The sequence below is a fragment of the Typopeltis vanoorti genome, chromosome 14 (genome assembly GCF_054136105.1).
Source record: "Typopeltis vanoorti isolate ZY-2024b chromosome 14, IOZ_Tvanoo_1.0, whole genome shotgun sequence".
NCBI classification, from domain to species: Eukaryota; Metazoa; Arthropoda; class Arachnida; order Uropygi; family Thelyphonidae; genus Typopeltis; species Typopeltis vanoorti.
The window spans coordinates 54,481,525-54,504,358 of record NC_143562.1 but is presented as its reverse complement, the minus strand read 5'-3'; the positions used below and the strand labels follow the sequence as shown (position 1 = coordinate 54,504,358).

Sequence of the window (22,834 nt, the reverse complement as noted above, 5' to 3'; positions counted from 1 at the left end):
ATAACAGGCTCACAACAATTCATGGGTGTGATTCACATTTAAAAACTCTTATGCCATAAGTTTCAAAATCTCTCAGAGAGAAAGATTTAAAAAAAAAAGTGATGGAATAAACACAGTGTAACTATTTTTGACTGAAGGTGAGTTAGCAGTCTCACACAGTTTTCTTCCCAGAAAATTCAGTTTTCCATTCTACAAAACAGGCAAACCAGACAGAAGAACTTACCTTAAGAAACATAATAAACTGGTCTCACAGCCTTAGCTGCTTTGGCTCGAATTCAAAACAACCATAGCAATATAACTATATAAAGATGGTTTCAGGACTGGACTGTACAATTTTGGTTATGAGGGAATGTGGACTGCAGAGTTTGGTGGATAGAAGAAGGAGAGGTGATATGATTGAGACTTTTAAACTGTTGAGAGGTGGTTACAGGGTTGACACTGGGGAGTTCTTTCACTTGGTTGAACAGCGGGAAGGAGTGATGACAAGAGGCCATCCCTGGAAGTTACGAAAGGAAACTGTGAGCAAGAGGGTGAGGAGTGGTTTCTTTGCATGGAGGGTGGTTGAACTGTGGAATGCATTGCCTGATGGAGTGGTTGAGAGCGAGAACGGTCAATGAGTTTAAGGAGTGGTATGATAGACTTTGTGTTTCTTAGGGGGGGGGGATCTCCCCTCGATGAGTCTTGACAGACTTTATGTTCTTAGGAAGGACCTCCCACGATGAGTCTTTTGACTCCATGGAGACCTGAATAATAATAATAATAAAGCATTCTGCTACCTATTAGTTTTACTGGTAATATAACACACATCAAAATTAAAGTAACTAAAATGGTTTATCTTCAGAGCCTGAAAACAATCCCTCGTGACTAACCTTTTTAATATTTATAGCCATAACATCAAAATTTTTCAGGATATATTTCTTGTACATTGTACGCGTATTATTTTCTACAACATGTCTGAAGGTTCAGAGAAACAAACTAGTTCTCATGCTGGGCATTTAATGGAATGAACACAGCACAAAGAATGAAGTAAACAACAGTTTAATGTGCCCAATATTTTATGTTACAAAGACATCTTCATGAAGTATAATTTATATAAATTGTAACAAACATGCTTGCAACAAAAATTACAATGAAATTTAGCAGATTGAAGCCTAGCATCATGGCTATGGTTGACCACTGTGGATAATGGTAGGGAGAAGAGACTGTAACCAGGGATGCCTAAGAATTACTGTTTCCCATATTTTGAGAAGCTTAACATATCCATACTTAAATTACGTTGGTTAAAAAGCAGATGCAGATTCAAAAATAAGGCTTTCACATTTAAACTTGCTGTGATGAAGCATAGTGGTCCCCCATTCTATTCTGATTCTGTAGTGTCCAAGGCATAGTGTGCTAGACCTGACTTGTTGTAGTCATGATTAGTTTTTTTTTCCCCATCATTAGATCAACCAGCTTTCTTCTATAAGGATGATGGATGATCTTCCAGTCTATCCAAACAAGGAATTCTAAATACACACTGGTTCTTAAATATAAGGGCAGCCAGTTTCAAGAGGGGGCTTGAAGGCTATACAGATTTTATTTTTTTCCAAGTTCTATTTTTTATGACATACCCTGGACACAGGGAATAGTGATTACATTACTATAATTTGTCTGTAGAGAAGATTGAATACTGGGGAAAGGATTAAACAGTTTATTGATTCTGTTGGAATTTGATTAGCCAGTTGATTAGAACAGAGACTGACATGATGGGAAAATTTGTGAATATATCTGTCTGTGTGAGTAGCTTTTCTATATGGTTAGTTACCATGGCACAAAAGGTTATTAGGAAGGCAAGTCTTTTTATAGTAAAACAGATTAGACATTGACTGTTGAGGTAAAGGAGAAATGCATCTAGACCATAAGACTGACTGAGAACACATTACTGTATCTTGGTCAGATAGAAGACTTAAGTGGGAAGTACCGAAGACATGCTTTTCAAACGTTTACAAGCAAAAACTGGCAAGGAATGAGAGAGGGGAGAACCTACTGCAGTACCCTGTTTGCAAATTTTGTTCTTCCAAGAGAAGTAACTTACATGGATGGCAAAGGAATAAAGATCTATGATCAGGGGAAATATCTTTTAAGTATTACATATCATTCAAGAGGATATTGGTGAAGAAAGAAATGTCAAAGATGACTAACTATATATCAGAATTATTTAAATTAATTTTCTATAGAAGCTTTAAAATGGGTAGAATTTTTAATGTAAGAAGAGGTGGTGAATGAGAGGAGTAATAGGCTGAACTAACTTGACTATTTGGATAATCCATAAAAGGGGAAACCAGTAGCATCTGCTATCATTCTAAGATTATTAGATTTGTGAATTTTAGGTGATCCATCTACTTGAGGGCATAAACAGGAACTTAAGAGTTTAAGTTTTTTGGTAAGTTTTTCAGTAAGCTAAGAAGTTACTGCATAATCAGTTTAAAGTTCTAAGTGGAGATTCAGCTGGATCATAATCCAATGGCATATAAGTAGACCAGTCTTGTGCAATATTTTACACAGCAAAAAATATTAGGATTCATAAAAGCCATTCTGGTGGGAGGATATCACTCCTCACTCAAGTATTGGCAGTGATGTATTATTAGATCTGATCCATGTGTACAAAACAATTACAGTTTTAAAAAGTCACTCATTCTTGTTCTAAACAGTATAATAATGAAATGGATAACATTTATATGAAGGATTTATTATCTACTATATTTTGAACTAATCTAAACCATTTTCTAGGCAAATGCAGCATAGGAAGATGTAAGTTAATAGAGAAAATACTTAGGCAAACTTTCACAGTTCTAGGAAGTGCTCCTACATAATATGTACTCAGTTTTTTTTTTTTTTTTAACTATTATTATTACATGACACCTTCAATAGTCCAAAGACTTATCAAGGGAGGTCACCTATTCTACAACTCCCCATCTTCTCCACAACTCAAATCCACCAACATCATCATCTACACCAATGCCATCTACTGCCCACCACCACTAGTATTTTCACAGACAATCACAAGCATCCATGCCAAAGCAAGATTCACACCCACAGCCTTTTAGCTGGATAGCAGATATGCTAATTACACAGCAAATCAGGCCAGCAAAACATTTCAAACACTCATGCCAGGATTCGAACCTGTGACTTGTTGGCAAATACGCAACCACTTGGCCAACTAGGCCAGCTAACCTCCAACTATCACTGTGAAAATACCACAGACTTCTGTTCCAATTAGCATAATTGCTTGAATTTATAATTCAAGTTTATTCTGTGTTTTGCCTAAGCATTTCCTGTTAAGTAGTATATAAAACTGTTTCTGTATTAAATCATTTATTTTCTTTAGATAATTTTCACATATATTCAGTTTATTTAATACGGCTGACTTGAAAATGGTCTTTGTTAATCCATCTAATAGCATCAAATCTATTATAGCAAAAGCCTCTTGATAAAATGCATGAAATCACTTCTTTAAAAAAAAGTATCATGAAATAGCTATAACTGAAACAAGTAAATGAAAGCAATAGTCACCAACAACATAAAAGGGGACTTTATCAAAAAATAAAGTAAAATATTTGAAAAGTCAAAAAAAAAAAGTTTATTTTCACTTCAACAACACACGGGAGGGGACAGTTTTTCTGTTTTTTGTATTTTCAGTCTTAGTGCTTTAACTAGTATTCTGATATGTTCACTTTGTAAATGGACTAGATCCCATTCAAAATAAGGGTAATAATAACTTTCATAAGCTGTAACTTAAGTCTTTTCCAATCAAAGAATTCAAAAAACTAAAATCCAAATAAATTTGAATCAATTGTATAACCCCCTATTTTTAAAGGTGAAGACTGTTTTTGTTTGTTTTTTAAATCAAAATCAGCATTTCGACAAGATTTTGGTATTAATATATCATTTTTGAGATTATTAGTATATTCAATTTTGGTTATTCTACTTCACATACGATGAACTACTTAACTCATTTTAAATAAATTATGGACACTACAACCATGTTATAAATAACTATTTTAATTTCCTGACATTTCAACCTTCATATTAAGGTCATCATCTGGAGTATATACATATATATAGAGACAAGCTGAATTACATTTCACACAGTATGCTAAAGAGAGAATGATTTGATCAACGGTTATTCTACTTGCATGATGTCTAGTGAAAATAGAATATAAAAAAAAATAATAAATAAATAAAAAATTAATTAATTAATTACTTAATTAAAAACTACATCAAAGCTATATTCTATTTAGGATAATATCAAAGAAACATTCTTTCATATAGTTTTCTTACAGTAACAATGATGTCCTAATTTAACATGACAATTGTTATATTAGATTTAAGATTATGGATTACTTATGGGTAGTATTTATAGTTAACTGTTAGGGAGAAAGGTTAAATGGGTAGAATATGTGCCTTCCATATGCTTGGGATTTTTAGATCATCATTATTATTAAGATTGGTGGTTGATAAGAATCTCACAGGCTTCCTTAAATTTATGTTCATACCATGTTTGGGTGTGATGTAAACAACCGGTGCTTTTCCAGTCAATTCTATGTGAAGTGTTCAGCGCATGATCAGAAAGGCCAGCTTCATCATAGTTATTATATTTAACGTGTCATTTATGTTCGTTTTGTCTGACAGGAATTGTGCGTCCTGTTTCCCCTATATAGGGTAGATTACAGGTGCAATAAATACAGTATACTCCAGGGTGGGCCAGAGGAGGGAGTGGGATGAGCTGAGTAAGCTCTTTAAATTTGCAGGAGGTTTAAAGGTGGCTTTAAGGTTGTATTTCTGTAGTATTCTGTTTATTTTATCCGATGTCCCTTTAATGTATGGAATGGTTATAGTTTTATTGTAGTCTAGTTTATCTTTGTTTTTTAGTGAGGTCTTGTAGAGAATTTTGTTGATAGTATTTTGGCTGTAACTGTTTTTAGGAAAGTATTGCTGATAACTTTAAATTCATCTATAAACATCTATAAACAAAATTTTGTTCATTGGAGCAAATCTTTAAATCCCTGCTTTTTAGAGTATTAATGACATCTAGTTTTTGTGTTGGGTGGTGGTAGGAGTTTATGTGTATATATTGATCAGTATCTGTCGGTTTCTGGAAAACAGTGAAGGAAAGACTGCACTACCAGAAGGAAGACATGTGACAAGTGTATCTAGAAACGGAAGTGTGTTCAGCTTTTCAATCTCAATTGTGAACTGCATGCATTTGTGGTCTTTGTTTAGGTGGCTGAGGAAAGTGTCTAATGTCTGGTAGCCATGGGACCAGACATAGCCAGAAAGGAACTACTTAAGTTTTCATTTTTCTTCAGTTTAGTAGCATGAGCCAAATCCTATGAAAAATTTTTCCGAAAGGAATACTCATCTGTTACACACATTTTTTAAAATATGTGAATTTCGACAAGTACATGGTAATCATTCATACATTTAAAAAAATTTCATCCACAGTTACTAACAGTGTTTGGCAGGTTTTATGACTTGTATATTTTACTCTTTGTTAGCTAGCAACAGATAAATATAAATATAAAAACAGATACTAGCTTAAAATTGAACCAAAATGTAAGAGAAGTATATAAAGTGAGGAATTTTTATACTAAAAATTCAAAATCCATTGGTGAGAGAACAAAATGTGCAATGTGATGGACAAAAATGTTCTGGTGCTCATGATTCCTCCAGTTATACTTAAAAGTTGTGTTCCAGAACTAACACCTATTCTAGATCATCTCTGATCTATTTTATACTTAGCTGGCATCTATCCCACAACACAGAAGCAAGCCTACATTCAGCCTATTCCAAAAAAAAAAGGAGATACGTCTAACACCAAATATTCCCCATTACCAACCAGACATCAACTATTTAATCAATGACCAAGAGAAAAATAGCCATTCTGCCACTCTAGATCCATAGAATTCCTTTGTGTGTGTGTCACTTATCTCACAACATATGCCATGGAAAGGTTCACACAAACTAGATACTATTGTGCTTCGTATTTCCAAGACATTTCATGGGTTTTTAATGCTGTCTAAAAGAGGACAATTCATCTAATCAACAATTTGTCTTCTTTACAGGTTCTTCTATGGGGTTTATCTATTGAACTGGCATCCATCATTCAGTCCCCTTCTGTTATGCCTATAACATGAGCAGCAGCCACTGACATCAATTTATACACTGTTTGCTAACTGAACAAACCTGCGTTTTCCTTTTCTCTTCCATTCCTTAATAAGTATTTTCTAAGAAACACAACTGACAGCTGATCAGAAAATATTAACAGATGACTTTTCAGTTAACCGTGCCCACACAAGGCACTATACTATGATATAGAGTCTAATACTTTGTGTACAAGACTGACACACACACACACACACACACACACACACACACACACACACACACACACACAATACAGCCATCACAAATTCTGCTACAATCAGCCTCACAATATAGCTGAATTGCAAATTAAAATGTACTGCATTCACACTTCTGCAATAATATTACATCTTCTATAATATTAGATTAGCAGGGTCACATATCAAAAGTTGCAAATACAACTCAGAGGTAATTGCGATGTTTAAGCGAACCTTGACATGTAAAGATAAGGACGTCATTTTGCCTCTTTATAAGGCTTTGATAAGACCAAACCTGGGTTACTGTGCTCAGATATGGTTCTAAGGGGATAAAGAAGCTGTGAAAGGATGCAAAGAAAAGTTACAAAGATTATATCCAGATTATGGGATTTAGATTATGAGGACAGGTTGCAAATAAGTGGATTGCAGACTCTGGTTAACAGGAGAAAGAAGGGTGAGACAATAGAGGTCTATAAACTTTTAAATGGATATTATAGGATATCATCTGAGGAAATTTTTCATTATATGGAAAGTGGGGAGAGAACATGGGGTCATCCATTGATTGCTCACAGTCAAGAAAGGGGTAAGAGCAAGGTTTTTCTCCTAGAGAGCAGTGAATGAGTGGAATAGTTTGCCTTTAGGGGTAGCGAGTACATCTAATGTGAACGAATTTAAGGGAAGGTATGACAGCTGGTTGGGGTGATTTCTAGCCTTCCTTGACTCCCTGGAGGCCTCAGATAATAATGATAATTACAGTGCAGAAGCATAAATAAGCAATAAGTCACCAGAACAGTAGTACTGTTTAATCATCTCTCAAATTTATGATAAAGCTACTTAGAAAAGATAACTGCCTATTCTTGGCATCCACTGTAATGCTTAAATACTCCCCCCCCCCGACACACACACACACACACACCAGCAAAACAAACTTGAATATCCAATGTTCAAGAACTAGCTTGATGAATAAAATTTAAAACATGTTTCCACCATTTGGCACCAACTTTTTGGAGCCTCAATAGCTCACTCGGTATTGATGATGCCCTTTGGTTGGAAAGATCCGAGTTTGAATCCCATCTAGAATGGAAAGAATCTTTATGAGGGCTTTCAAATGAACAATATAAGACAAGCAATTGAACAATTGTCCGTCTTATATGGAGATAAAGGGATTTTGCTTCCAAGAAACTCATGTTCTTCATCCTACAAACAGACAGCCAGACAAAACGCATGCAATTTAAAGACATAATACACTAGCCTCATAGCCTTAGTTGTTTTGGCTGTAAATCCAAAATAAATGATTTTTCATTTTTTAAATTCTATATTATACAAATTACAATTTCAAACATTACGAATAATGCATGCTTATCTGGTTATGTAAAAAAATCATTATGCACATATTTTAACAAAATGAAAAAAAAAGAGGAAACATTCTCCACGTATAGTGAGACTGTAAACTGCTTTAATACATAATATAATGATAGAACAAACTGTAAGAAACAAACATTATATGAAATCAGAATCAAAAGATACTATTTGCAAATTAAAATATACATATTATAGTGCATAAAAGTGATTTCGGTATGCTGAGAGCAGCATATATAAGAAAGAATTATTGCCTAAAATTCTGACTGGGATTTCAATAGTAGGAGATTAAATCTCCATATATATAGTGAGACTATAAGCTGCTTTTAATACATAATATAATGATAGAACAAGCTGTAAGAAACAAATTAAAAAATATATATTATAGTGCATAACAGTGACTTCGGTATGCTGAGAGCAGCATATATAAGGAATTACTGCCTAAAATTCTGACTGGGATTTCACTAATAGGAGATTAAATCCAAACAATCACGAATTAAGTTGATGAGAAATGGTATATTTTAGTGTACAAATCATATAAATTGTGAAATGAAACATGCAACTAAACAGATCTGAGATGTATCTTTGAAGGTTTAATCTCCTGTTGACGAGATCTCAATAAAAATTCTAGCATGGCTAAGCAGTAGCTTGCTTAAATGTGCAACAATGGAAGGCAAACAAATATCACTTGGTAGCAATTTAATTCATAGCAAACACTTAGAGCCAATCAAATAGTATGTGGGATGTGTTTAGACCTTCAAGTTAAGAAATTTGAAGCTTGTAAATATTAATAAGCACATTATACCCATCTTTAGCAAACATACTTATGGAAGTGCATTTAGAAATGAATTATTACTTTAAAAAAAAATTTTTTTGAAATACAAGAATCCCGATTCTTTAACCTTTTCTTTATATATATAACTGAAAAAAATAAAAATCGAATAGCTTCTAAATTAAATTTTATGCAAAGTTATTAATCAGGCCTCCATAGCTCAGTCAATAATTGAAATCTTCAACTAAAAAACCTTCCAGGGTTTTTTGACTGAAAGTATTTTTCAATCGCAGTTCTCATAAGCGGAAGCCGTTTTTTATTATTATTATTATTATTCAGGCCTCCATGGAGTCAAAAAAACTCATCGTGGGAGGTCCTTCCTAAGAACATAAAGTCTGTCAAGACTCATCGAGGGGAAGTCCCCCCCCCCTAAGAAACACAAAGTCTATCATATCACTCCTTAAACTCATTGACTGTTCTCACCCTCACCACTCCATCAGGCAATGCATTCCACGGCTCAACCACCCTCCATGCAAAGAAACCACTCCTCACCCTCTTGCTCACAATTTCCTTTCGTAACTTCCAGGGATGGCCTCTTGTCATCACTCCTTCCCGCTGTTCAACCAAGTGAAAGAACTCCCCAGTGTCAACCCTGTAACCACCTCTCAACAGTTTAAAAGTCTCAATCATATCACCTCTCCTTCTTCTATCCACCAAACTCTGCAGTACACATTCCCTCAACCGATCATCATAACCAAAATTGTACAGTCCTGAAACCATCTTTGTATCCTTTCCACAGTTAATTTATCACCTTCAAATCCTGGGGACCAAATCTGAGAACAATAATCCAAGTGTGGTCTGATCACAGACTTATACAACGGAATGATAACCCTCTTATCTCTGCAAGTCAGTGTCCTTCTCATAATTGCAGCAATTCTCTGTGTTACCTTCACCACCTTTGCAATATGTCCCCTAAACTTCAGGTTTCTATCAATAATCATACCCCAGATCTCTTGTCTCTCCCACTTCCTCCAGTATAACTCCTCCCATAGAATATGCAGCATCCCATCGATGTTTCCCAAACCTCAAGACCTTACATTTTTTTTGCATTAAACTGACACTCCCATTCATTTGCCCATCTATCTAGCTTATTCAAATCCTCTTGCAGGGCTACCACATCTGCACTATTACTAATAATCCTTCCCAGCTTCGCATCATCCGCAAACAACTGAATATCCCCTTGCAATCCACTGGCAATGTCATTGATATAAAGGTTAAACAATATAGGTCCTAGTACTGAGCCCTGTGGGACCCCCACTTGTAACCCTCTGCCTCCTTGAAACTGCTCCACCATACACAACTCTCTGATACCTATCAGACCGCCGATCCTGAATCCAGTTGACCAATCTGACATCCAGATTGGTCAACTGGATGTCAGATCAAGTGCTGCAACTTAAATATCAGCTTATCATGTGGCACCCTGTCAAATGCCTTCGCTAAGTCTAAGAAAATTGCAGTATATGCCTTTCCCTCATCTAATGTTCTTGTAACTTTATTATAAAAGGCTAGCATATTGCTAAAACAAGAGGGCCCTTTCACAAATCGTTTTTCCTCCAGAAATTGATTTTTTTATCCTGCAAGAAACAGAAGTAGAAAAAAAATGCACCGTATCACAGCATTCAGTAGATTTCTATAGAGCCAAGACATTTGGCTATGCAAGACCACTGAGTCTAACAGATTAAGAGGAAGATGATGTAAAGCTAATAAACTGATTTCCTTCAAGCATAAATTACTGTTTGGATGCAATACTGATGATACTTGACTACAATACTGATGAAAACATGAATATAATTTCTTGTATACCATAAGCACTAATGAACTAAGCAAAAATAACCTTCCTCATATCTCAATGAATATTTAAACTTACCTTTCTGACTAAGGTAAGTAATACAAGTTTAAAACATTATAATTTAATATAAAAGCATATTTTATTATTATTCCTGACACCACCAAGGAGTCCGAAGCCTCATCGCGGGAGGATACCTACAACTCCACCACAACTGGTATTCTATGTCTGTAAATTGCATGCGTTCTGAATGGCTGATTCGTCTGTATGCGGGATGAAAAACCCGAGTTTCCAGGAGGAAAAACCCTGTTACCTCCATATGAGATCGGATAACTCACCTTCGATTGAAAATCGTCCAGATAAAGATTCCTCCCGTTGCGACGAGAATCGAACTTAGGCCTATTCCAATCGAAGGGTGCAATGTACCATCGTTCTTCCAATTGCACTATGGAAAGCTAAATTTTAACTAAATTTTTCATATACAATGGTGAAATGGACTGGTTCTCCAGACCAGTTCTTATATTTGTAAACTTTTAAAATTTAAAGTTCTCAAGATGCATATATTTTAAAGAAACGATGAGTGGTTAAAAATATATAAATGTCTAACTATATGAGTATGGAAAAAATTCAAGATAATCATAAAAAAGTGTGCATTCAGTTCAATACAGCCACTGTCGCTTATCATAGAAAGTTTGACATTTGTAATCTACAATTTTTTATTGTTTGAAATTGTTCTGCCAAAGTTTGCCACTAAACTGGTCCAACTTAAATAAAATCTGAAATGGTTTCACAAATTTAGTAGGATCTTTAATGCAAAATTTCATTAAATTTCATTAAATTTCACCCTGTCAGAACAGAGTTGTTATATTATTATTATTCAGGCCTCCATGGAGTCAAAAGACTCATCGTGGGAGGTCCTTCCTAAGAACATAAAGTCTGTCAAGACTCATCGAGGGGAGGTTCCCCCTAAGAAACACAAAGTCTATCATACCACTCCTTAAACTCATTGACCGTTCTCGCCCTCACCACTCTATCAGGCGAGATGAATAATCTGTAATCAAGCATATGATAAATGCAGAAAGACTTCCCATTTTGATCCCTAATTTTCTGTTGGGTCACATGTGCCCTGTTGGAATAAGAACTGGAAGAAATTTTTTCTACTGACCAGTGACTGGTATTTCTGTTAAACAGGCCAACTGACACATGACAATCACTGATGATATTACTGTCCACTGCACAAGTGAACAAAGCTCTACAAAGTGTGTAAAAAACATTATGACAGTAACTTCTGTCATGTGCTATCAATGCAAGTCAGAAATTATCATCTGATGCACATCTGGGAGTTCAAAATGAACTAACTTCAAATGCTCTGCATATGAAGAAATCAACTGCTGTGGGCAGAAGGCATGTTGTGTGATGAGAACTGGTTTGCCAACAATTCCATTAGTACTTTTTAATGTTTGAGGTTGATATAAATCTTGGATCTTTCCAACTGCACAATCATTACCAATTGAGATAGAGCTCTTAAAAATATATAAAAGAATATTATCATGGCATTTCCAAAGCATGACAAGATTCATTATGAAAAGTCGTCACCACATAGTACAATGCTCAAACTACCACATCTTAAACTCACTGAATATCTCTATACTTACCATACTAGCAAATACATTCCACACACATCTGCCACTAAATAAAAGAACCTGTTTCTCACTCCTAGACTCCTTGTACCTTTCAAGATGACCTATATTTCTCTCATCCTCTTCCCTCTGTATAATCATATAGAAATCCCTTAGTAACTCATACTTCTCTTGCATGTCAATCTGTCTATTTACCAGGCTTTGTAAATGACATTTCATTTAGTCCTCATCTCAGAGGCCTGACACTACCTTCAATCTGCTCTGGACTCCATCCAAAATTACTTCATCACCATGAAAACAAACAAGGTGAGTGAATCTGCATGCAGTAATCCAAATGTAGGCTGATTGTAGGATGAAGGCCTTGTACAATTGATATCCTTACCTACTATTTCTATAAGCCAACATCTTCCTCATCATTACAATAATCTATTGTGGTGTTCCCATCTTTTTCAGCTCCTTGATTGTCAATCTCAGGTTGTTTATTTCCTCTGCTTTATTTAACACAGTTCTACCAAACAGATACATAGCATTCTATCCTGCCTTCCATACTATCAAACCTTATGCTCAACTACTGAACTGTCAGCAAATCTCATCTTCCCCACACAAACCACTTATTTAAATCCCTCAACCCATACCTAACTTGCTGATATCTACCAGATGACCACCCTCCAGTCCAATTTACTAATCAATAGTTCATTTGGCCTCAATTTAACTAAATTTGTCACACAGCAATCTGTGAAAATCTAAATGTCACCGTACAGTGCCACAACCAGCTACAAGACAATCTCAAGATTGCAGAGAACCTTGCATTGTACCCGAATCTTGACTTGAACCTGTTTAGCTCGAATGGCATATTCATTCTTGAAGCCAATGGGCTGTGGATTTAAATCCCATTATATCATGTTTGTGAAATCTTAAATGGCAGACTACTATCTTACTTTGATGTAAGACTACCACATCCACTTACTAGAGACCTGAAGTGGTACTTGAAAATATTTTTTCATGTGAAGTAGAGTGGGATTCCCGAGTTATTTAATCCTTGGTGTGAGATGTTCAAGGAATGTTGTCCTTGATATCCGCATCATTACAATAATCTATTGTGGTGTTCCCATCTTTTTTCAGCTCCTCGATTGTCAATCTCAGGTCACTTATTTCTGTTTATGGCAGGGATTACCCAATTTCCCAAAGGAAGATGAAACATTTCCACTGCACAGGGATAGGGGGCAATTCTTGAATCTGAGCAAGAGAGAAGCATTTTTTTTTTTTTTTAATGTTAATCTACCTGTAAAAGGTGGGTAATCTGCAGTGCATTACCAAATGCTTCATACACCTCCTGCTGACTCACTTTCTAGTACCTTCTTCATCCTTACTCAAACTTTATATGAAAATCACAATAAATGAAATCCCCTGATGAAAATGTTCATTAAATATATCAACTATAGTGGTTATCTGACATCCATTTCAATCATATCCTTCCCTAACACTATAAAAGTTTTATCCATGCACAAATTCTGCATGGTTTCTGTCAATCAATATCTTTTTCAGAAATTAATGGAAAAAAAAATGAATACTGTAATAACTATTCAGATGCCATAAACAGTTATGAATAGTTCAGATGCTATGATTAATAAAACTATATTAATTGATATATGAATGCCAATAAATCTATATCTTACAGGATAGAAGAATATTTCAATAAAACCTCTAGTAGATTTGAATTTTTCTTTTCACTCCTTCCTATTGATCTTGATGGAAAATTTAAATTTTTAAATAAGAATGGCAAAGCATATTCATTCAGAAATAAATTCCTATGAATAAATGAAGACAAAATATAAAAGGCCTGTATATTAGTTCACAAATATGAAGGGAATCACGTCTCACAAACTAATTGGATAAAGTAGACAAATCAGCTTTTGTTAATCTCATTCTGTCTGACAATTATATTAATACCATGAATGAAATGTTAAGCTTCTATAAATCCATCAGCTGTAATATTATTATTATTATTATTATGTGACACCTCCAGGGAGTCTGAAGACTCATCGAGGGAGATTGTGCCAGCAGCACTGAACAATTGAGCCCTTCCAACTACTAACTGTGCTTAAACCTGCTTAACTTTTTTGCGTGAGCCATTAGTAGCAGAGGCTCTACCAATCGACCAACCTTTGCTTATGATATGTAATTAAAAGGTGCATTTCCTTGATTCACATTTAGATTTTTTCCCAACTAACTGGGGAGAAAGACAAAAGGTTCTATCACCATGGTAAAAAGATCCTTGGGATATGGAAAAGTGGTTCCATGGAACTACGTAGTACATTTTGTTTCAGGAAAACTCCAGAACATGCTTATAAGTGAATAATACTGGCAAAAACATTGTCTAATCCTATTCAATCTTTCATGGGCGTTAAATAATGTAAAAATTATGTACATGTACACACAGTTTTTATTCTACTTCCTTTAAATATCTTGAGAGATGTTCTGAGATCAGGACTTGAATTTTCCATGCTAGAATTCATTTTAAAAAAAAAATCACATTTTGATTAAAGGACAAAAACCTATGTAACTATTTATTTCCACCCTACTTTACTCTCCATAATGCTTTCCCCATCTAGATCACTTGATTAATTTTACAAGTCATCCCCTTTTACACCTATGTTACTCCTAACCTTTGCTATAAAACAAATTCACAAGTCTTCAGGGTTAACCAAAATGAATAGCTTGTGGTACATTTGGCATAAAAATAAAAATAAATATATAAATAAATAAATAACTGGCAAATATAAACATGGAAAAAAATTGTTTTCAATGGTAAACGAACAACCTACAAAAAACGAGATATTTCAGCTACTTAGGACTAATTTTTCGGAAAGATGGCAAAATAAATTTGGAAATTGATAACAGAATAAGAAAAGCTGATATGGTGTACCAAATGAATAAATTTATATGAAAAAAGAGTAAAATTAGTGATGACATCAACTAGCAGTATATAAGATAGAGTTCAATCCAATTTTAACTTAGAGATATGAGAGCAGGATTAAAAATAAAAGTTGATTTAAAAGTTACAAATATGCAATATTTGTGATGAAAATTGGACTAAACAGATGGTATCAAAGGTAAAACTATATTAAAAATAAAGATATGAGAAAGGTACTTGACATTATTAACATTCCAGAATGGGAAAGAAGGAACTAGATGGACTAATACCATAGCATGCCTTAGAAGACAACCTAAGCATGGCAATACCAGACATCTGACAATTAAGTTAGTTAAGGAAGTTATTAGGAGGCTCATAATAATAAAATCTTAGTTGCAGTAGTCTATCTGAATATGCTATATCTACTGAGGATACATACCAGAAAATGATGATGATGGTACAGTACACACAACTTAATATTTCTTGGCTATAATCTAGCAGCATTAAGCTCTTTTCCATTCCATGCTATAGCTGAAATCTGTCCAGAGTTCCTTAAACATCTATCTCTATCTTGCAATTCCATACATATCCTTTCTTCACATGGCTGGCCACCACATACGAGAAATCTTAAAGTCACTTTTACCAACTAAAGATAGACATGACATTTCATTCAAAATAACATCCTCCGACTATAATTAAATCTAAGATTCATCATCCTTTTCATTTTCCTTGCTCCCAGATGCAACTGCTTCTATCCAGTCTATATTTCTATAATGAAAGCCACCCATTATGATTAACTTTCTCCTATTTCCTAATTTTCAATTGTCTTAAACCTTTCATTGTGAATGCTTTTGCATTTTCAGGCCTATAACATCATATTATTTAATAATCCACCTCAAAACTACTACCACTACTTTTCTACATTTGTTATCACTGTGAATTAAGAATAACTGATCCAAATACATGTATCCTCTCAGACAATACTCAACTATCTCTATTCCCATCAATATGCTGCCCTCACACAACCTTATATCAACAATTTTTAGAAGAACCAATTCAGACCTCACTATTAATTCATTCTCAATCCTCTTATTACCAATATCCCTGTCACTATATATAAACACAACTCATTTTTGGACTAAACAAACCCAAACAATGTTCATTTGTGACTCTTTATAAGCCCTTCATCCTTCCACTCTCCATCATGCTTTTTCTCAAACCTAACTAATATCCATGCAGTCTTAGATTCCTGTTTTCCACATCTCACACCACACACACACACACACACATTACTAGCACCACTGCTAAAATGCTCCCTATGCCATTTTCTTCTTTTGCTCTCCTGCTACTCTGATTTCCCTGCCTTTCTTGAAGGCTCTTTTTTTTTTTTCTTGCCTCTCACTGTTCTTTTCCTGTCTATTCATAGCCATTATATATCAGTGTATGCATAATTTAATGACTTTCATTCATTTTTTCCAAGATATTTATAACAATCCTACCAACTTAAAAGAAAATTCATACTAAATACTGTAAACAAACAGTTAGTTTCACTTAGTTGAGTATTAGTTTACAAAAAACATTCTTATTTTCATCCATCTTATAACCAAGCACACAGGTTTCCATGGCTTCATGACCATGCTTTTTGTATATCAAGTGCAGCAAACTTCATATAGCAAGTTGTCTAAATCTCCTGCAATGGAAAGCCTGTCAGCATATCTGTTGTATATGGGTGGAGTGCTGTAGCTTAGTGTTTTCATGTACAAAGACTTGTTACCTAAATCCAACCCTTAGACATCAAATAAAAGTTGTGGCAGGTGATGTCCAGTTTCCTAAGGAGAACTTGTACAAAACCTTAGGATAACTTCCAGAACTGCTAATGTTTTTTTTTTTTAATGTTGGTTTGTTACTGAGAACAATAATGCCACTGACTGACATATACAAAGTTAATTGTAGACATTTTAATTTTTTTTACATTCGAAGACTAATGCCTCTTATTTCTCACCCAAATATGTATAAAAATATATATAAAATAAAAAATTTAGATTGAAATCTGGACCTCACAGGTCCAGATTTCAATCTAAAATCTGTAATGGATAGACTAGCACCAGATCTGTCTCAGCCTGTATAACTTAATTTGTGGACAGAACAAATTGTTGATAATCTATGAGTTTAAACAACTAAAATATGTTAATTTTCTTTATAATCATGTAAAATTTACTGCCACTGACAGAGGAACTTTGGGTAATACAGAATACCAAACTGGTATTCCATATTATCTGTAGTTCTTCTATATAATGCATATATACTATTTGTCATTCACATATTTTTAAAATTTTAAAAAAAGCATAAATGTGGGTTGAATGATATAAGGACCAAACTTGGTTTCAACTTTACAAATGTAAAGTCCTTACACTTTTATTTTAATATAATATGGTGAACTGGACAACTAAAAAAACATCTAGGCACATTTATGGTGGAATAGAAGTGACATTTTTTAATAATTCAGTATTAACCTGATTTAACACTTTATATATTCCTCCTTTTTTTTTTTTACTGCATTCTAAAAATGTTGGGGTTAAAATTTAAAAAAGAAATGGTATTTTAAAATAAAAAATAAAAATAAAATAAAAATACCCCCACCTCCTATAAATCTATGCACTGGTATTTTTCCTATGAAATACATTGAAAACATCCAATAACATATTGTTATCAAAACTGTCAAAATCATTACTGTTCAGAGAGTAGTTTCTCCCAGTGATACAATTATATTTTGAATTGCATACAGGCAATTCCTGTGTACATACACATCAATTACATTATTTGTATTAAATCAATAGGATAAAAATATGGTTCAGCAGTAAAATCAATCTGCTCAATGTTATTATTTTACGTGCACAGAAAAAAAAACAATAATTAAAAATATTCGACAAGCAAAAAAAAAGTAAAAAAAGTAAAAATATATGGTGATGTAACAATATAAAACTTCTTTCAGATGAAATTATAACTGATATAAGTAAAAAATGAACCTTCTATGTATTGAGAACAATTATACATGAATGCTTCATATTTTACAAAAAAAATTTCCTCAATCTGATGCACTTTTTTTTTGCATTATTTGTATGATATTATTTTACCCTTATTTTTGTGTTTTCAGATAGAAAGATAATGTGTGGACTTTTATCCTTAAGATTCTTCTCCACAATGATATCCTTTTTTTCAACCAATTCAATTGAATTATTCATTACTAATACTTGAATAATTACTAATAATTATAGTAATCGAATTATTCAATTAAATTACTAGATGTCATACTATGTGTTTGTTTGTTTTTTTATTCTGCTTCAGGTTTCATAAATTAATGCACTACAACTGCAATGAACGTATAGTGAATAAGCATATATTATCATTACATAAAATGATCAATATTACGATTATTTACAATGGATATCAACGTAGTCTTACTTCATTCTTTTGCATAAGTTATTCAAAAATGAATAAATAAAGTAAATAACAAATCCAACAAAAATTTCATATGGTACACGTTGCCTTTATTGAAAATACTCATTGCGTTGAAAAGAGATAGCATCCATTTTTCCGAATCTTGATGATGGAAAAAACGGAGAAAGGAGTATAATAATTGAGTAGGAAAGTATTATCATTTTCAGTAAGAAATGAAATATCGCAACAAAAGATATATATCATCTAAAACGTAACTATATATAACAGTACGCGAGTAACAGTAGTTTGACTTTTCGTGAGTGTATTGTTTTTATATATGATCGGGGGAAAAACGTAATATATTGATTAAAAAACAAACAAACATTTCTTCTCATTATTTATTATCGATTCTTCTCGAACAGATAGTAATTCAACAATGAAATATCTGGAAGATGAATATTTTTGAAAGAGCAAGTCCAGATCATTCGACAACTATTTCAAATCCTGACTCCGCAGGAAAACGAATGGTATCGATTTCATTTCTTGATTAGATGATAGAGGTATAAATAGAAAGGAATGTATGTACGCATAGTAGATGTATGAAGAGGTATTCTGTTAACAATAGAAAGAGAATTACGATATAAATGTAGGCGTTGATGCCCCGACTACTAACTGCATTAATGAAACCAGCGTTCGCTATTTCTAATTTGCTACAATTAGCAAATTCTCTCACAATGTTTTGACTTTTAAACCTGATGATATAATGGAGCTACTTTCGACGAACACTAACCTCTCTATTCCCCTCCCCGTGCAAAATAAAATTTAAAAAAACAAACAAAACGCATTTAGATCTAAGAAAGGTTTGTTGCTGTTAACATCTCTCTTTTGCTCGTAAAATGCATAAATTATGCCAAAATAGTTAAATGCTCTTGATCACTCGTAAAGAAACCACAATTACGTTTTAATTATTTAAATTCTAAACACTTACTGTGTTCATATAATTCTGAATAAAATTGATTCATCCAATTCTTCTCGAGCTTAAAACGCAACTGCGATGAATCCGGAATTGCACCGATTTCAACCAATAGTTCGATTATCCATTTTAGCGAAAATGTAAGGATGGTCGAAGGCAAAGAAGTATATACTCACTTTCCTTGATGAATCTGTTAACGGTTCCAGATCTCTATGAAACAAAAATATATAAGTACACAACAATAAATAAATACAAGTAGGCCGGCTTGGGCACACTGCAGTGAAGTTGTTCGTGTGCTAGAATCGCAACACGTTCAGAAATTCACCACAACACAATGGCTGCATGGGTGACAGCGTTGTGACGTAGTCAACTTCTGAGTTCTTTTGACGTCATATGCAAGATAGCGGCGTCCATTTACAATATTTTCATCACTAGCTTGGAAAGGTAAGGTTTCCGCATTCTGCGTGAGATTAATCACCAATGTTACCAAAATTATTTCATATTTATTTCAACGGTGAGCCCATGTTTGCACTCAACATTTGAACTAAATGAATTCATCTATATGCGTTTTTTCGGTGCTAAAAAATAAATAAATAAAACAATCGAACAAAGAAGAGATTTTAAGAGGCCAATGTGCTATATTCTTTTTATTTATGTTTTGTTTTTGACATATAGCCTTCACTGAACCTCATTTGCTATAAAGGATGGATTTAAAAATTACACACACACAAACAAGCATTTTCCTAATTAGTTCATGACTGTTCAAAAGTTCTGAAAAGCTTCTAAATTGAAGTGAATGGTAAATAACTATCTCTTCTTATAAATGTACTATTAACTCTCTTCTATTGATTGAATCATTCAGAAAGTGATTGTGGTATTCTCTTTCTGAATGCCCTTATTCTTTTGATCCTCTACAAACCGACATTGTATACTCTAGGAACATTTTTGTTTTGTTTTTGCAATATGAGAAACTAATTTAGAAATACGAAGTTGTTCAGTGAATATTAGTCATTCACGCACTACATGAAAAACACTTCAGGGAGAAATATTTGTCAATGTTAATACACAAAACAACTTGCTCTTATCCTGCGATCAGTGCACAAACAGTTTTCTGCTCTATTGGAGAACGAATAGTAATTACAGCTACTACGGAAAGGGCAGCTGGTGATGAGAGGAAGAAATGCAAATATTCTTTTATAGTAAAACCCACATATTTGCCAACAGACCTCCTCTATTAATTGCTAATCTATTTTAATTCAACATCACAGACAAACACAATGTATTCCGATTATAGTAGGAATCAATTAAGGAAATACGCTGAACAATCAATTTCATTACTGATTGCTATGATCGTCACCTCGTACATCGTTATTTAAAATTTTGGGAGAAGTTACTGTTCTTATTTGCTCCTTCAGTATTCTGAATAGTGTCAATGTTGAGAATGTCGGAGTTATCTGAATTGTGTTAAGTGGATGTATTTTAATGATATTCTATTAATTTTATCTATTTTATCATTTCAGTAAAATAAATTCGCTAACACCTTTTATTCTTTATAAGGAGTAGGCGAGGCTGTTTTAGCCTGATCTAACTTTTCGAGACTGAGGAGGCAGTTCAATCATCACTGGTAGACAATAAGAGATAACCCAAGACTATCATTAATTACAAACGACATCCGATGAAAAGAGACAGGCACCAGTGTATCTGGTATCCCTAACACAGTATATTATTTTCTGGATCACTGTGAGTTCTATGGTGGATTTTCTTGTGTTTGTGGAACGAAAAATCGCTTGCCCATGACCAAGATCGACTAACTTGAGAAGTAGTGAATAAAAGCTTAGAAAAAATTATTCTAGTGGGCGACTACATTCGAAATTTAAGTAGCTACTCTGCTATCATTATTGGATGCAACACGTCAATTCCACAGGGATACACAGGCCTATATAATTTCTATATAAAGCTAAAATTAAAAATATTAATATTTAAATTTCCTTTACAAAGATGAGACCTTGGGAAAGATATCGGTTCTAATGTCATAATTAATAATGCAGCTAGCCAGCCTCAGAGAAAAGTAGGAGAATTTCTCCTTTCTGAAAGTTATGGTTCTCTCTCTCACGCAAAGAAGCCGAATCGATTCGAAAATACGCGCAGATCAAATACTTTTAATGCGTTGTGTAAATAAGGGTGGATTGGGGAGTGGTAGAGCATACTTGTGATGTGGCCTCCCATGATCAGGTCTACATTTCACTGAGTCATCTAATGATGTCGATGACAATATGATAATAATAATAATAAAATCCTCTAACTCATTTCATTCCTCAAAGGGAGCATGCAAAACCAGTTTAGTTTAGTCTAGTCCATTAATTGAAAATAAGTAGGCAACAAGATCTAGCTTTTGTCATCAACAGTTCAGTTCTGCCAACGATTTGATGAGAACATGAAAGCCAACTGTCAATCTCATCTGGATATTTTCTAAGTTACAGGATTAAAAATCTTACTTACTTCAAGATCAACTAATCTCGGGTTCTTCTAAGAAAAATTTCCTCTAGACGAACATATGAAGTTATCTAGCATCATGAAGTTATCATGAATCTATATAGGCATCTTAATAATATTATTATCAATAATAATAATAACAAAGCATGCTGCGTAGCTCAGTGGAAGTGGTGCTTGCATCCTCTGCACTAGGCTGCATGAAGACAGACTTAAGTTAGAGTATAGTCACCGACTGGAGGAACTTTTCTGCAGGTCCGGCTCTACCGACGGTGCAAGACGTGTCGCCAACTGTCGATCTCATCGACAGTTGGCGGCAAGTTTTTTGGGGGCTGAAAAGTTGGCATAAACTATACGAAAAATAAGGGTGAAAGGGCGGCAAAATATGCTACTGCATGGGGTGACAAAATTCCTAAGGGAGGCCCTGCTTTTCTAAGCCTTTCTTCGACCGGTTGCCGACTTAGTCGATGTCATGCATGGGCAAGTGGGTTTTTCCTTCTGGAAACTCGGGTTTTTCCTTCTGGAAACTCGGGTTTTTCGTCCCATAAACTCAACAAAATCGACCGTAGAACTCAAATTATTTCAGACAGTAACATATCTTGTTAGCGTTGAATGCCAAGGGATGCAGCACTTGTTTTACCCGTCACTTCATCGGTTTCCGCTTATAATTAGTGATAGTCATGGGTCAGCTATCTCTGATTGGCTACTGTGGAGACTGAAATGCCCACAAAGTCTCCAAAATCTAGATAGGATAAAAACGCCTCGCCCTTCTCCCTATAAGGGAATAAAAGGCATTACCTGATTATAATAATAATAATAATAATAATAATAATAATAATAATAATAATAATAATAATAATAATAATAATAATAATAATAATAATAATAATAATTTTAGTATTCTGTAATGTTTATTTCTGGTGTTGCATATACACATGGTAACTCCTGTGGTGGTAGATCACCAGAATAAAAACTTTATAGGTTCAGTTCGATCCTTGACTTCAGGAACTTTTTATTCATGG

The 22,834-nt window shown here is 34.1% G+C and overlaps 1 protein-coding gene across 3 annotated transcripts in view; it reads right to left on the bottom strand.

The window, feature by feature from the left end:
* bsk (mitogen-activated protein kinase dJNK) overlaps positions 1–19,661 on the bottom strand; it is a 462,799-nt gene extending 443,138 nt beyond the window's left edge. For 2 of the 3 annotated variants that reach the window (XM_090404432.1, XM_090404431.1), the window contains exon 1: positions 19,499–19,661. The gene's annotated coding sequence lies outside the window, so the exon portion shown is untranslated. The other variant, XM_090404430.1, reaches the window with a different exon arrangement.
* Positions 19,662–22,834: the final 3,173 nt, after the last annotated feature.